This window comes from Heterocephalus glaber, unplaced genomic scaffold (assembly GCF_053883595.1).
Source record: "Heterocephalus glaber isolate CG9 unplaced genomic scaffold, H.glaber_assembly_v1.0 deba00001532, whole genome shotgun sequence".
NCBI classification, from domain to species: Eukaryota; Metazoa; Chordata; class Mammalia; order Rodentia; family Bathyergidae; genus Heterocephalus; species Heterocephalus glaber.
The window spans coordinates 684398-700289 of NW_028258330.1; the positions used below are offsets into that span (position 1 = coordinate 684398).

The 15892-nt window shown below is 43.1% G+C and overlaps 1 protein-coding gene and 1 non-coding gene across 4 annotated transcripts in view; both read right to left on the bottom strand.

The window, feature by feature from the left end:
* The window catches only part of Syndig1 (synapse differentiation inducing 1), a 138275-nt gene that overhangs the window by 87968 nt on the left and 34415 nt on the right, over positions 1 to 15892 (bottom strand). For 2 of the 3 annotated variants that reach the window (XM_004874782.3, XM_087188619.1), the window contains exon 2: positions 13026 to 13111. The gene's annotated coding sequence lies outside the window, so the exon portion shown is untranslated. The remainder of the gene's footprint in view (positions 1 to 13025; positions 13112 to 15892) is intronic. The other variant, XM_087188618.1, reaches the window with a different exon arrangement.
* On the bottom strand, positions 11832 to 11994 carry LOC147824608 (U1 spliceosomal RNA). The gene has a single exon (XR_015442089.1). It is a non-coding gene; the product is annotated as a U1 spliceosomal RNA (small nuclear RNA).

Below are 15892 nucleotides of genomic sequence, written 5' to 3' on the forward strand. Positions count from 1 at the left end.
GGGTGGGACTGGAGCCCTTTTAAGGGGATAGAGGGGTGAGTTAGTTGCTTTCCACTCTGCCTTCTGCCAGTGGAGACATAGTGTTTGGCCCCTCCAGAGGATGGAGGGGCGATACACCATCATGGAAGAAAAAGGCAGTCCTCTTGGACCCCAAGTCAGATGGCTCCCGATCATGGGCTTCTCAGCCTCCAGAACCAGGAGAAATGCATTTCTATTGTTCGTAGATGCTCAGTACATGGCACTTTTACAGAATCAGCAAGAGATGAAGACAAGCACTAGGCCCATGAGGAATAAGCCTCAATAAGCAAAAGCCAGGGAAAGCACTACAAACCATATCCACAATGATCACATGTGCTCAGGTAGAGATTTATAATCTCAGGTAGAGATTATAATGCAACCATGCTGATCATGCTCAAAAATGAAAGACCTGAAACTTCCAGAGGTAAAGAAATACATTGGTGAAAATTCAGAACAACAGACAGGCTGTTACTTTGGGCATTAAAGTAGATAAGATGCTTTGAAAGATGCAGCCCTAGATCAGGACACATTTTGACATTTGAAGGAAAATCTCCAAAGATTACTCTGTCCCACAGAAGATTACTGGGAGGAACAGAGTCATGTGGACACACAGTGCCAATGGTAACAGCCTTGGGAGAGACAAGATGGGTTGTTCACACTGAACTTCTGCTCTCAGCTAAGATTCTTTAAGGAATGGTCTCAAATTTATGTGTGCAGTAAGAGCACCAGGAGTTTTGTGAGAACAGATTGTTGGGTCAAAGATTTCTCCCTCAGTGTGGAGAGGGGCCCCAAAATGCCTGGTTTTAGGAAGTCCACAGGGTTTGATGCTGATGTCCAGGCCACTGTCTGACGACCACTAAATTCTAGCTTAGTGTCATCTGAGGGGCAAGCCCAGGCCACCAGCAGAAGTAGAATCAAACTTCCCCAAGAGAAAGCCCCCAAGTGAAAGCACAGGATTAGACTAAGCAATGAGCTGACAGTGACAGACCACCGTGGACAGAGGGGACTGTGTCCCAGGGCAGTGAGTGTCAGTCACTGGCAAAAAACAAATAACAGCTGTGGCCACCAAGGACTTCAGATAAGGTCAGAGAGCAGGAGGTAGAACCATTATTTAAAAATACTTACATAAAACATGAAGATGAGCCAATAACAAGAGACTCTCAGAAATAACACACAAAAAATAGTTTGAGTTTCAAAGAGTGAGAGAAAATCTGTTGAAATTAAAAAGAAACACAACTGAATAATTAAACAGCAGAACAGAATTAGCTGAAGAAATGTAAGCTAGAAGACAGATCAGGGAAGAATGCCTAGTTAATAGAGGAGAAAGAAGAACAATCCTCATTAAGAATCTAGACTACAGGTCGCGTGGAAGATGCCAAATCACCCTGCTGCAGACAGGTAGGTCTGCCCATGCCCTACCGAGGTCCTGAGTCACACAGAACACCCTGAATCAGCCCGCTGCAGACAGGCAGGTCTGTGCACGCCCTACCAAGGTCCTGAGTCGCATGGAAGACACCGAATCACCCCGCTGCAGACAGGCAGCCACCTGATTCCACACTACAAAGATGCAGAGGACACCAGACCACCAGACCAAGGTACTGAGTCCCGCTGTTCCCAGCCCACAGATAGGGGCTTCTGAGCCATTGTCCCACTGCTCCTGGTCCAGAGGAAGGGGCTTCCCGGCCACCATCCCTCCGGCTGTTCCCAGCCCACAGGAAAGGGCTTTTGGGTCACCATCCCTACTGCTGCTCGCGGCCCCTGGCCCACCTCACCCAGCTCAGAGGAGGTAATCTATGCAGGCGCTAACAGCCCCCTGCCCCAGTCGAAATGAGAAAACACGTAAATAAGTCTCAAAACCAGACTTCCAGATAACCTACAGCAACCCCAAAGGGAAATGAGATTAAACACTCTGATCCTCAACCACCTGGACCCACAGAACTGGCAACCAAAGGGGATCTGGAAAAAATGAAATCAGAAATAATTTCTCAGATAACAGGAGAAATTGTGTCCCTAGTGCAAGACATGATTGATAAATCTAGAGAGGAGCTGAGGAACATGATGGAATCCCAACATAAGAAACAAATGGAATCCATAAAACAGATGCAAATAGATTTCCAGGACATGAAAAACTCCATTGAAAGTCTACACAGCAGAAGGAGCCAATATGAGGACAGAATTTCAGATATAGAAGATAAGATTGCAATTGGTGACCAGGAAAAGAAAAACTGCTTCAAAATTATAAGGGAACATGAGAAATCAATCCAGCAACTGCTAGATGATGCAAAGAAGAATAACATAAGACTGATTGGGCTCAATGAAGAAACAGGAGAGAGTGGAGATGACATAAAAAAACTCTTCACAGAAATAATGGCAGAAAACTTCCCAAGCAGGGGAAAAGAGCTTGACATACAAATAAGTGAGGCATATAGGACTCCAAATAGCCTTGATAAAAAAAAAAGTCTACACATAGGCATATAATAGTTAGGATTCCAGAAACACAACAGAAGAACAAAGTTCTCCAAGCAGTCAGAGAAAAGAAACAAATCACATACAAAGGAAAGCCCATCAGAATCACAGCAGACTTCCCAACACAAACCATTAAGGCAAGAAGAGCTTGGAGTGACATATTCCAAGCCCTGAAAGAAAACAGCTTCCAACCCAGATTGATGTACCCTGCAAAACTATCTTTCAAAATGGATGGAGAAATAAGATACTTTCATGACAAAGAGCACCTTAGGAAATTCGTGAATACCAAACGAGCACTCCAAAGAATTTTACACAATATCCAAGGAACAGACATTGAGGACCACAACCCCAGGAAGCAAAGCAGAATGAACCCATCTGGCATGACAAGAAATTAAATGTAAAGGGGGAGAACCCAACAAAAAGAAAAAGTCATGGCAATGACAAGTCAATAGATTTCAGTTATAACCATCAATGTTAATGGTCTCAATTCACCAATCAAAAGAAATAGACTGGCAGAATGGGTCAAGAAGCAAAATCCAACAATGTGCTGCATATAAGAAAGACACTTCATTCAAAAGGAAACTCATAGACTGAAAGTTAAAGGGTGGAAAACAATACTGCATGTGACAGGAACCCGAAAAAAAGCAGGAGTAGCTATCCTCTTGGCAGATCAAGTAGATTTCAAACCAACACTGATTAAGAGAGATGAAGAAGGACACTACATCCTTGTAAAGGGAACAATTCAAGAGGAAGAGATGACAATCATAAATATCTATGCACCAAACACTAGTGCACCCAACTATATAAAACAAATACTAATGGACACGAAAAGTCATATATGCACTACTACAATTGTAGTGGGGGACGTCAACACCTCACTGTCACAAATAGATAGATCAACTAGACTAAAAATAAGGAATGAAATACTAGAACTCAATCGAACTCTTGAACAAATGAACTTACCAGATGTTTCCAGAGTCTTCCACCCCACAAAATCAGAATACACATTCTTCTCAGCTGCACATGGGTCATTCTCAAAAATAGACCACACACTCATGCATAGAACATGTTTAAGTAAGTGCAAAGGAATTGAAGTTATCCCCTGTATATTATCAGACCATAGTGTGATGAAATTGGAGATCCATAGCAAAAGAAACTCAAAAAATTTCATAAACACGTGGAAATTGAACAACACACTTCTGAATAACCAATGGGTCAGAGAGAAAATTAAAGAAGAAATCAGACAGTTCCTTCAATTAAATGACAATGACAATACAACATATCGGAATCTATGGGACTCAATGAAAGCAGTCTTAGGAGGGAAATTCATAGCAGTGAATACGCATATTAGGAAAACAGAACAAGCCCAATTAAACAACCTGATGCTGAACCTCAAGCTTCTAGAAAAAGAAGAGCAGGATAACCCCAAAGCTCATACAAGGGAGGAAATTATAAAGATCAGAGGAGAAATCAATGCAATGGAGACTAAGAGAACAATACCAAAAATCAATGAAGCCAATAGTTGGTTCTTCGAAAGAATCAACAAAATTGACAAACCTTTAGCCAACCTTGTCAGAAAAAGGAAAGAAAAGGCCCAGATCCATGCAATTAGGAATGAAAAGGGTGAAATGACAACAGACCCAGCAGAAATCCAGAGGATCATCAATACCTACTTCCAGAACCTATACGCCAATAAGATGGACAACACAGAAGAAATGGACAGATTCCTAGATACATATGAATTACTAAAGTTGAACGAAGAAGACCTAATAATTCAGAACAACCCAATATCAACCAATGAAATAGAAAATGTAATTAAAAACTTATCAACTAAGAAAAGCCCGGGCCCTGATGGCTTCACTGCTGAATTCTACAAGACATTTAGAGAGGAACTGCTGCCACTACTGTTTCAACTCTTCAATGAAATTGAAAGAGAAGCAATACTCCCAAATTCATTCCTGGAAGCAAGCATCACCTTGATCCCCAAGGCAGAGAAAGACTCAACTGAAAAACAGAACTATAGGCCAATCTCACTAATGAACATAGATGCAAAAATCCTTAATAAGATAATGGCAAATAGAATGCAGAAGATCATCAAGATCATACACCCTGATCAAGTGGGATTCATCCCAGGGATGCAGGGATGGTTCAATATATGAAAATCAATCAATGTAATACACTATATCAATAGAGCCAAGGACAAAAGCCATATGATTATCTCCATAGATGCAGAAAAAGCATTTGACAAAATCCAACATGCATTTATGATAAAAACCCTACAAAAAATTGGAATAGATGGTCTCTACCTCAAACTGATAGAAGTCATCTATGAAAAACCAACAGCCAGTATCATACTAAATGGTCAAAAACTGAAATCCTTCACACTCAAATCAGGAACAAGACAAGGATGTCCACTATCACCACTCTTGTTCAATATAGTTCTGGAAACATTAGCCATGGCAATTAGACAAGAGAAAGAAATAAAATGAATAAAGATAGGAAATAAAGAAGTCAAATTGTCATTATTTGCAGTTGACATGATACTCTATATAGAAGACCCCAGGAACTCCACCAAAAGTCTTCTAGACTTAATCAAATTCAGTCAAGTAGCTGGTTATGAGGTCAACACACAAAAATCAATAGCTTTCCTCTACACAAATAACAGACTCACTGAGAGAGAAATAGGGCAAATAATTCCTTTCACAATAGCATCCAAAAAACTGAAATACCTAGGAATCAACCTAACAAAAGAAATCAAAGACCTCTTCTCTGAAAACTATGGCACTCTGAAAAGAGAGACTGAAGATGATATCAGAAAATGGACAGACATCCCCTGCTCCTGGGTAGGAAGGATCAACATACTGAAAATGGCCATACTTCCAAAACTGCTACATAGATTTAATGCAATTCCAATTGAGATCCCAGCAGCATACTTCATAGACCTTGAGAAAACAATCCAAAAAGTCATTTGGAACAAGAAGAGACCCAGAAGAGCAAAAGCAATTCTAGGTAACAGAGACATGGCAGGGGGTATCACAATCCCCAACTTGCAACTCTACTACAAAGCTACTGTGATAAAAACAGCATGGTACTGGCAAAGAAACAGACCTGAGGACCAGTGGAACAGATTAGAAGATGCAGAAACAATGCCAGACACACTCAGGCATCTCATCTTTGACAAAGGAGCCAAACACCCTCACTGGAGGAAAGATAGCCTCTTTAATAAATGGTGCTGGAAAAATTGGCTTTTGACTTGCCAAAGATTAAAACTAGACCTATATCTCTCACCATGCACTAAACTAAAATCAAAATGGATTAAAGATCTAAATATTAAAATAGAAACTCTGAACCAGTTGGAACAGAGGTTAGGTAGAACCCTTGAAGACATCGGTGTAGGAAAAGATTTTATGAACAAAACCCCAGTTGCCTGTGAACTAGCACAAACAATCAACAAGTGGGATCTCTTTTTATTGAAAGGCTTCTGTACAGCAAGAGAAACCACCAGCATTGTGAAGAGACAACCCACAATGTGGGAAAAAATCTTCACCTGCTCTTCCTCAGACAAAGGTCTACTATCTCAAATCTATAAAGAATTTAAAAAGATCACACCTCCCAAATTTAAAGACCCAATCGAAAAACGGGCATCTGAAATGAACAGACATTTCTCACACAAAGAAGTAGAAATAGCAAATAAATACATGCAAAAATGTTCAACATCATTGTTCATTTGAGAGATGCAAATGAAAACAATGCTGAGATTCCACTTCACTCCAGAAAGAATGGCTGCTATCATGAAATCAACCAATAACAAATGCTGGTGGGGCTGTGGGGAAAGAGGAACCCTGCTCCACTGCTGGTGGGAGTGTAGACTGGTGCAAGCACTGTGGAAATCAGTATGGAGATACCTCAAAGAACTAGGACTGGAAGTCCCATTTGACCCTGCTATTCCACTGCTGGGGATCTTCCCCAAAGAATTAAAAGAATCATACCACAGTGATATATGTGCACCCATGTTCATAGCAGCACAGTTTGTAATAGCTAAAACTTGGAAACAGCCCAAATGCCCATCAACTGGAGACTGGATCAAGAAAATGTGGTTTTTTTCTAAAATGGAGTACTACTCAGCCATAAAAAATGAGAAATTAGAGACATTTATAGCTAAGTGGATGCACATTGAGGCAATACTCTTAAGTGAAATAAATAGGACACACATGTGTAAATACCGAATAGTTTCTCTGGTGTGAGAAACTGAAAGTGTAAATAAGGACTAAATGTATAATAGGTAATGTGAAATAGGAAGAAAAGGGGCAAAGGGGAAGGAAGTGGGAGGGCTAGGGAAAAGGATAGAAGGGAATGGGATTAATATGAGAAAATGGAAAAATAGGAACAAAATCTTTGTAAATAGGGAGGACTGGAGGGGTTGAAGGGAGGGCTGGGCAAGGGTGAAAAATAAGAACCAAGAGAGACTATGTAAAGGTGTAAATATCCAATGATGCATGTCATTATATTGTATACCTAAAATGTACCAATGATTAGAATGAATAATTGATAATGCAAAAGAGGAAGAAAAGGTTCAAAGGGGTAGGAGTATTGGGAGGGGCATGGGAAAGGAAAGAAGGGAAAGGAAACATGCTGAGAAATGTAAAAAATGGAAATAAAGTCTTTGTAAACAGGGAAGGGTGGAGGGGGTGAAGGGAGGGCTAGGAATGGGGAAAAAATAAGAAGCAAGATGCATTATGTAAAGGTACAATTCCCAATGAGAAATGTAATTGTGTTGTATACCTACAATGTACCAATAAAAGAATTTAATACAAAAAAAAAAAAGAATCTAGACTACAGGGGCTGGCGGTATAGCTCAGCACCACTGCACCTGGCTGGCAAGTGTGAGGTCCCTGATACCAAAAAATAATCTAGACTACAGAATAAGAAAGCTCAACTACATCCCATCAGGATTCTCAGAAAGGGAGAGGGCTGGTGAGAAGAGACAGAATACTGGCAGGAATGCTATCTTTAAAATGTTCAGGACTATGAGAAACCCAGGAAACAGTTCCTGGACATAGCTGGACATTTGAGAAAACATCTGGAGGTGAAATGGGAAGAAGGTCAGAGAGTGGTGAGTGTAACCAAACAGAATAACACCACACGCAGCCCGTGGCCAGGGCAGCCAGTGGACAGCTGAAAGGGGTTAGCTCTCCACTTGGAGCTCCTCTCAGGAACAAAAGTGCACTGAGCCATGATAGATAACTAGAGAAAACCACGGAGAAAGTTAAATCCAAATGCATTCTGAAGGATGTGATTCCCAGAGAAGTGGCATGCTGGCTGATGGCTGAGACGCAAGACTTTTGAGCAGATAGACCAGCAACATGCTTATAAACCTGAACACCAACTCTGCAAAAAAGTCTAAGTTGTAAGGCTTATTCTTAAAAAGCTGAACACTGGAAAACAACAGTATGTGAATCAGGAGGGGGCAATTCTAAAATCCTTTTAATGTTCCAGAAAAGTGTTAAAACATTCAGTTCTAGTCCTGGTTAAATATGTCAAGTCAATGTCGAGGATAACTACCAAATGAATAGAGGTGTCTATATCCCATACCAGGAGAGAGGAAAATGAGTATGACTGGAACAAAAATTAAAACCTCATCCAATGAAAAGAGGCAAGAAAAAAGTGAATCAGATACCACCCAAATCAGGACAGAATAATAATACAAAATTAGGAGGACAGCAAGTCCAAATACATCAGTATTAAGTGAAATTGTCAATTAAAGTAAACTTTAGTCCGGAGAGGCATCCAATGCATAAAGACACAGGATTAGAAGTTGGAAAATCAGTATGCAAGTGTACTGTGTAGTAGTATGGTGACCAGCAGGGGTGCAGTCACCAGGTGGGTACATCGATTCTCAGTTTCCTGTATGTGATCGTCACTTCACACCATGCAAAAGGAAATATGCAGAATTACAGGGATAATGTGACAGAAAATTTCATAATGCTCTCAACTGTGTTAAGACTCAAAAGGCCCCAAATAGGAAAGACACAGAATAAAATAACATTTTTGATCAAAAGAGCATATATAAATCTTAGCATTAACAATTAGAGAATACAGATTCTCCCTCCCTCTTCCATTGTCCTTACTTCTTTGCAAAAATGGATCAAGCATAAGGCCATAGAGTATCAGAAAATTTCAAACAATCAGTAACTTGTAAGCTGCTTTCTCTAACTACCACAAAATTAATGCAAAAGTTGATATGTTTAATTAAAAACCCATTCATTTGGAAATGAAGTCAAAAGAATGCTTTCTTAATAACCAACAAAGGAAAGAGGAATCATAACAAAATGTTGTTACTTGGGATTGAATCATACTGAAAACTAGCTCTCAAAGCCTAGAGGTGTAGGTGAAGCAGCACTTAGGGTATAGCTTAGGATAGCTGTAAATGCAAGCATTGGGCAATGAACCAACATCCAAATTCATAACAATAAAGGTAAAGATATAGAACAAGTGGCACTGAGGTAAGAGCAGAAACCATGGACTTGAAATCAAGGATGACCCAGAAGATGACAGAGCCTGACTGTCCTTCCTGTGCAAGGTGGAGGAGAGGACATGTGTCCCCTTCCGCCCCTCTCCAGGACCTCATTAAAATGTTAGTGAGGGAATTGCCCAAAGCAAGAGAAAAATGGGACAAAATCTGTAATGAATATGAGAATTGCACAGAGCTGTGGTAGATGAAGCAGGAGGATGTGGCACCTGCCACCTGGAGCCCAGGGTGGAGACCATGGCAGCTGGTCCTGTGACTCAGATCAGCACAGAGCATATAGTGTAGATGAAAGCAATGCCACAGAGGGCAGGAGAAGCCCTCTGGGTCACACACTCAAGCAAGGTCATTCAAAAGTGGCCAGAAGCCAGAAGAGGAAGCAAGATGGCGACAGTGGTGCATGTTTCCAGGAATTGGAGAATTTATCTCACACACCCACCATCTGAATGGCTAGTTTACAGATACTTCAGAAAAAAATGGCAGAGGAAACCAAGGAAGTGGCTCACTGGAGATGAGAAAAACTCAATGGCTCAAGAATGGATAGAAAGAAATCCTCGCCTGGCATCAGTCTGGAGCATTCCATCCCAGTTACAGTAGACATAAAGGGTTCATGGCGATGACATCTCATCTCTGTGGCCAAGGGCAATGCTGTGAAGAGGGAGAGGGAGAAGAAGGTTGTGCAGAAACTACAGGAAAATGCACAAGCAGAAAAGTGTGCAAGGGTTCCGCGGGTCCAGATCCAAAGCAGAACAGCTGTTCTCATTACTTAGAGCAGTGGTGAGAAAAAGTGGTAAGAAAAAGAGTTTGAGAACATTTTTCTTGCTCTGGGGTAGGTGTTCTGAGTTTGGAAACTGGATAGAGGTGACAGTGTTCATCACCACAGTAGCAAAGCAGTCACAATGTTCCTAGAAGTTCCTAGAATTGTGGTCACACGTTTATAATAATTTAACTTTGGAGTGTGCATATAGATCCAACACAGTTAGACACAGATGTTAAAGGTCCTGACAAAATTGTGATCATCATCATCATCACGTTTTGGCCAGGAAGCAGTGGGCTTTTCCCGTATGCTGAGACCTGCACCAACGTCTTTGCAGGGTTGTCCTGTTTCATTCTCACGGTAATTTTTAGGCAGGCACTGACGTCACCTATTGTGTAGAGGAGAGGTTGAGCCACTGGGAACTTTGGATCTTGGCCCAGCTGGCTGCACAGGGTTCGAGGTCTCCCTAGGGTCACCATGCTCCCAGGTGAAGGGGAGGCTTTGGAGGCTGCAGGGGGGAGCAGACAGGAAAGAGGGGTGTGAGGGTGCACAGGGAGGGACAGCAGTGACCAAGGAAGGACAATGCAGAGTAGCCAAGCCCTGAGGAGGCGAGGGTGGGTGTTCTCATGTGTGCACAAAGCCCAAACCTTCAGCTAGTAACCCCCGCACTTTCAGAACAGGGCATCCCCAGGGGAGTGGGGGAGACTCTGAAATCAAGGCCAGGAGACATGGGCTAGGGACAGTGGTCCCTGTCCAAGGGGAGAGATGGGCAGGAGACACCTCAAGCAGCAGGCTGAGGTCAGGATCCTTGTGCCAGGACCCCAGGCAAGAGGTGCAGGTTTTCACGATGACTTCTGTGTACTATTTAATTTTTAAAATACATTTCTACTATTGTAGCCAAAGAAACCACACAGGAATTATATTTGAACAATCACCCTCAGGTGGAAAGATGGGAACCTGGGGTGGGTGGCTGCAAGTGACCAGATCAGCTGAGTGGAAAACAGCCCTGGGTCCTTGGGAGCAGAACACAGAACCATCTGTGACCTGACAACTGCACCCAGAGGGATCATAGAAAGAGGGACACCCAAGGAGTCGGAGATGGCAAGGGCACCGAAGAAAAGATGAGAACAAACAAATGTGTGTGGAGAATGGTGCAGGTCACTGCAGCCTGAGAAGGAAGGAAAGAAACCTTCAGTTGCTGCCTGAGGAGGAGCTCAGCAAGCACATGCTCAGGGGGAGGATAAACACCGCATGACTCGGCTTCTTCAAGACACATCCAGAGTCAGGTCCTAGAGATGGAGAGTGAGTGATGCTGGTTGCAGATAGTGAGGATGGGAGCTGATGCTTAAGGGTACGAGGTCTCAGTCTGGGAAACAAGAGGTGCTGGAGAGGAGGGGAGCCTGATGGTGCACACAGTAGGGGTAGACTTAACATGGCTGAACTGTGCACACAAATTACTAAAAAGGTAGATTTTGTGTCATGTGTATTTAGTGCAATAAAAAGATGACTTTTCCCAAAGCAGGGCATGGCATACAAGCCTGGAACATGATCTTTTTACTTTCAGGGTTTGCATAAAGTAGTTTTTACTTCTTTCTGGAAAATGCAAGAACTTTAAAATACATTAATTCTTAAAAAAAATACATTAATTCTTACTGCCATCTTCCAATTTGGTATTCCTGTTCCTGTTTTAATTTATATGAGAGTGTGGGGATGTCATTTAGTGGTAGAGGGCTTGGCTAACATTGTGAGGTCATGAGTTTCATCCCAGCAATGCAGAAATTGCATATAAATATTGCAAATTTAAAATATTATAAATAATAATATGCACAATTTTATGCTAATAGAAACATAAAGATAGATGTTAAAGATACATATTTAAGCCCACAGTGAGTTATAATTATTGTTTATTTATTTATTTATTTTTGGTTTTTTGAGACAGGGTCTCACTATTAGTTCAGGCTGGCCTCAAACTCATGGCAATCCTTCTACTTCAGCCTCCCAAGTGCTGGCATTATAGGCATGCACCACCACTCCCCACATAATTATTGTTTTTTTTTTTTAAACCAGGGGAAAGCGTGCACGCAGTCCCCCACTACCAGAAATTATGCAGTCGAGTTTCCCACATTTGGGGAAATCGCAGGGGCCAGCACACCCGAAGTGCAATAGATAAGCCTCACCCTGGAAAACCACCTTCGTGATCATGGTATTTTCTCTGCCAGGTAAGTATCATAATTATTGTTTTACACAGTTAATCATAATCTAGATTTACCAACATATATAAAAATATGCTCAGGGAAAACCTTACCATATTTCATCAAGTGTCAGTCCCACTGATAATTGTGAGATGCGTCCTTATTTAAGAATTTGGAATTTTTTTAAAAACATGAGAAGAATGTGCATCTTAGAATTGGAGAAATACAATAGTGAAGAGAAAATAAGAGACAGCAGCCTGGTCTGCTCTCCTAAATATCTGCTAGCCTGGGCTGGTTACTAACTGGGATTATATGCACGCATCTCCCAATTCTGAGTAATGAGAGATCAGTGGCTGTTTTATGACAACAATTAGCAAATACATCCTGTGTTTGTTGTGGTGGTGGTGAGGGGTGTGTGTGTGTGTGTGTGTGTGAGTGTGGTGTGTGCATGCATATGTGTAAGGGAGTTAGAGGGACAGGGGCGGGAGAGGGAGAGAGAAAGAGAGAAACCTGCTGAATGGAAAGGGTTTCTAGTAGACTCAGAGTTCTCAAGGAATATGAATTACTGCAGGTCAAAGAGCCCACGTGCTGTGCTTGGGGTCAGCAGTGAGACTCACAGTGCATACCTGGGACCCTGCTGGGGCTGCTGTGCTCCATCCCACAGGAAGGTAAAGGCAGCTGTAAAGGCTGAGTGCTTCTTCCCCCCTGCCCCACCACATTCACAGATGCAGCTGCAGCGATGATAACTTGGCTGCTCCCTGTGCACATCACAGCCAGTCTGTTAAAGACACCCAAGCTGGGGTGTAGCCCAGGGCAGAGTGTGTGCTCAGGGTGTGCTAAGCCTGCTTCCATCCCCTGCACACACAGAGGACATGTGGGTGCAACAGGAGGTCCACAGAGCAAACTGTGATGAGCTTTCCCTGTGCTGTGGGTTTTACTAAGCCTCAGATCTAAAATGAACCCAAACCATAAAGACAAAACACTCATAAGCTTCCCACAGGTAGTGTTTCTCCACTACAAACCCTCCCATTTCTCTGCCACAAAAATACAGAAGTGCATGCACAACCTCACAGCCAGATCAGCTTCTAATCATGGAGCGTAATAACCTCTCAGTCGGCTTCTTGGACCTTCATGGGAAAAACTCCACTCAGCCTGAAAAACAAAAAAAATCAGCAGCTGAAATTAGTTCATCAGAGACTGATTGAGGAGAACATGAGTCACTTCCATCCCAGCCTCTTCCACTCAAATTGCAAATTCATTTTCCAGCAATCCTCTGCCTGCTTTCGGTGGTTTCCCAGGCCTGGTGAAGGTCAGGGCTTACACTGGGATGGAGCACACATTCCGGGAGTCTGCAGAGCCGTCTGTCCCCAGGATGTGCCTGCAACCCAGCTGAGGGCTGGCTGCAGGGCCTGCTGTGGGGTGGTCCTCATGGCTTCCTTAAATCTCACACTGCCAGCAGGTGAATTCCTAACTGTTCACAGGCCTGCTTTAAAGAATGGAAATAGAGCTGAGATGGGCTCGCCGTGGAGATGGGATGAGTCACCTTAGACAGCCCAGGGCTGTGAATCAGAGCTCCAGGCTGGGGCATGGGCAGTGCCGCCTGGGTACCTGGTGCCTGCAGCCACACAGGAACCGAGCTTCCTGTGCATTAGGGATTTCTCTTAGGCAAAAACACTTCCTTCAAGGTTAGCTAAGCCCCAGGAAGTGAGAAGTGGAAAATCAGACCTGTTGGTGACACAGTGTTCCTGCAAGACTTGCACAATCCTGTAAACTGTGAATCTGAATCGGAAAAGCACTGCAGCCGCAGAGTGGCCTCAGCCTTCCCTTTCAGCAGTGTCTCAGCTTCTCAGGTCCTCTGAATCCTGAGCAGAGTCCCAGGACTCAAGGGCTGAGCTCTGCATGTCCCTGTGGGTCCCAGAATTGGAATCAGCCCGGAAAGCCCTTGCCCTGCATGCTAAGGATACTCCCAACCTCCATTGTGCTCATTCCCTAGCAGCAGAAGCTAAGTCTAGCCTATCACTCCTGAACCTGGGGTGCTCCTAGTGTGCTCCCATGAAGCGAGCCTCAAGTCATAAGGAGGCCCGAGTGACATGGGCCATGGGTGTCAGCACAGGTGGGAGCTTAGGGACTGGGCAGACAGCACTTGGCCCACCAAGGGCTTCGAGTCCCTTACCTATGTCCATCCTGCTGAAACCTCATATTGCTATCTCTTTGTATTTTCAGGAGGCTTTAAATGCTGCTAAGCTACATAACTTGAAACTCTTCTGAAGCCAAGCACCTGTGTGTGCAAAGGGTTCTCTAAAGGTACAGCTGAGGGCACAGGGAAAGGAGTACCCTGAGGATTAAAGTGAAGGAGGGACAAGAAGCAGAGTCCCAAAGCCAAATGGATCCTGATGAGGCCTTGGGGCATGGGTAGCCTTGGGGAACAAGCCTTGGCTTTAGTGGCTGCCTAGAGGGAGGAAATGAGGCCCTAAAGGGGATGTAGAGCTGAGACCCCACAGGAATATGGTATGGTACCTCAAAGTCACCACGCCAGTGGAAATGCCAGTTAGAATCTCTGTGCCTGCATGCAGCAAGGGAAAATGGGTAGTCTGCTTGGCCTGGCATTGGGGAAAGTGCTGGAAACTCTACCCTATGTGGGTCTGGGGTCTGGAAGTTTTGTATCTGCAGTCGAAAACCCCAATGCTGTGGAACTGATTAAAAGTGTCAAGTGAATGATTTCTAGAGGTACCTCATGGCAGGAAATCCTCAACAATGATTTTCAATCAAAGTTCCACTGAGGAGGGTCACAATCCAAAATTAGAAAGTGCCAAGAAGCAGCCCACTCTGAGCCCATCTCAACAGATGGAGGAGCTCCCACGCATTCAGATAAGGGATAAAAGGAGTCTGTGACGAATTCAGGGCATAGAAGGAACTCAGTCCAAGTGGGTAAAAATACAATATCAAGAATCAAGGCAAATTGGAATTTCCTCAAATAAAAACTGAAAAGTAAAAGTAAAATATGGTGATGAATTAATAAGCAAACAGAATGTTTGAGGAGGGACTCACTGGACCAGACACAGAACTGAAGACAGCAGGGCAGACTCAGCATAAGACAGGACATGAGGATGTGGTGGATGGAAGATGGAGAGGAGAATGTCCCTCAGACAGCTAACAAGAATTCCAGTAAGAAGATGGAATCCAAAGAGAGGGGAGGACAGTGCACATGGGGAGAGGTGATGTTTGGAGGGTTCGGAGTGTGTCAGAACTGACAGAAGCTGTGAACTTGCAGGCTTAGATGCACAGGGCTGCTGACAAGGGGAAGCTACCCCACACCTCTGTGTCCTACAGAGACCACACAAAGACAAAACTGCAGTCTGAACCGAGGAAAAAGTTAGATTTCCCACAGGAAAAAGAAAACTAAGAGCAGATTTCTCAACAACAGAAACCATAATAAAATAAAAAAAGTAATTTCATAGTTGCTGGGAAACACTTTCAACCTGGAATTTTATACCTAGTTAAACTCTCACGTGCAGATGAGAACAAAAGGCTTTTGTGCAAAGCCTCAGAGAATGAGCCACTACCAGACCTTCATGAAAGGGCTGCTAAAGGATGTCCTCCAGACAAAAGGAAATTGATTGAAGAAAGTAAATATGACACAGTGTGGAAAGCAAGAGAAGAACATGGGTGATCTTCTGTAAGCATTGATTATAGAAAAAAGCAGCAATAATGATAGCAAAGGGATGAATTCTAGGGGAACAAATGCAAGGAGGAGTAGAAATATGACCAATGATATAAGAAAGGATTATAAGACCCCGGTTAAGGAGAAGGGTGAAGGCAGTGTCAACTCTGGAATTTACATAATAAGGAATTCACATTAAATTTTTAAGAGTGGAATCTGGTGATATAAATAAAATGCCTTCTAAATAAGTGGAGGGAGAAAAGAAGAATAAA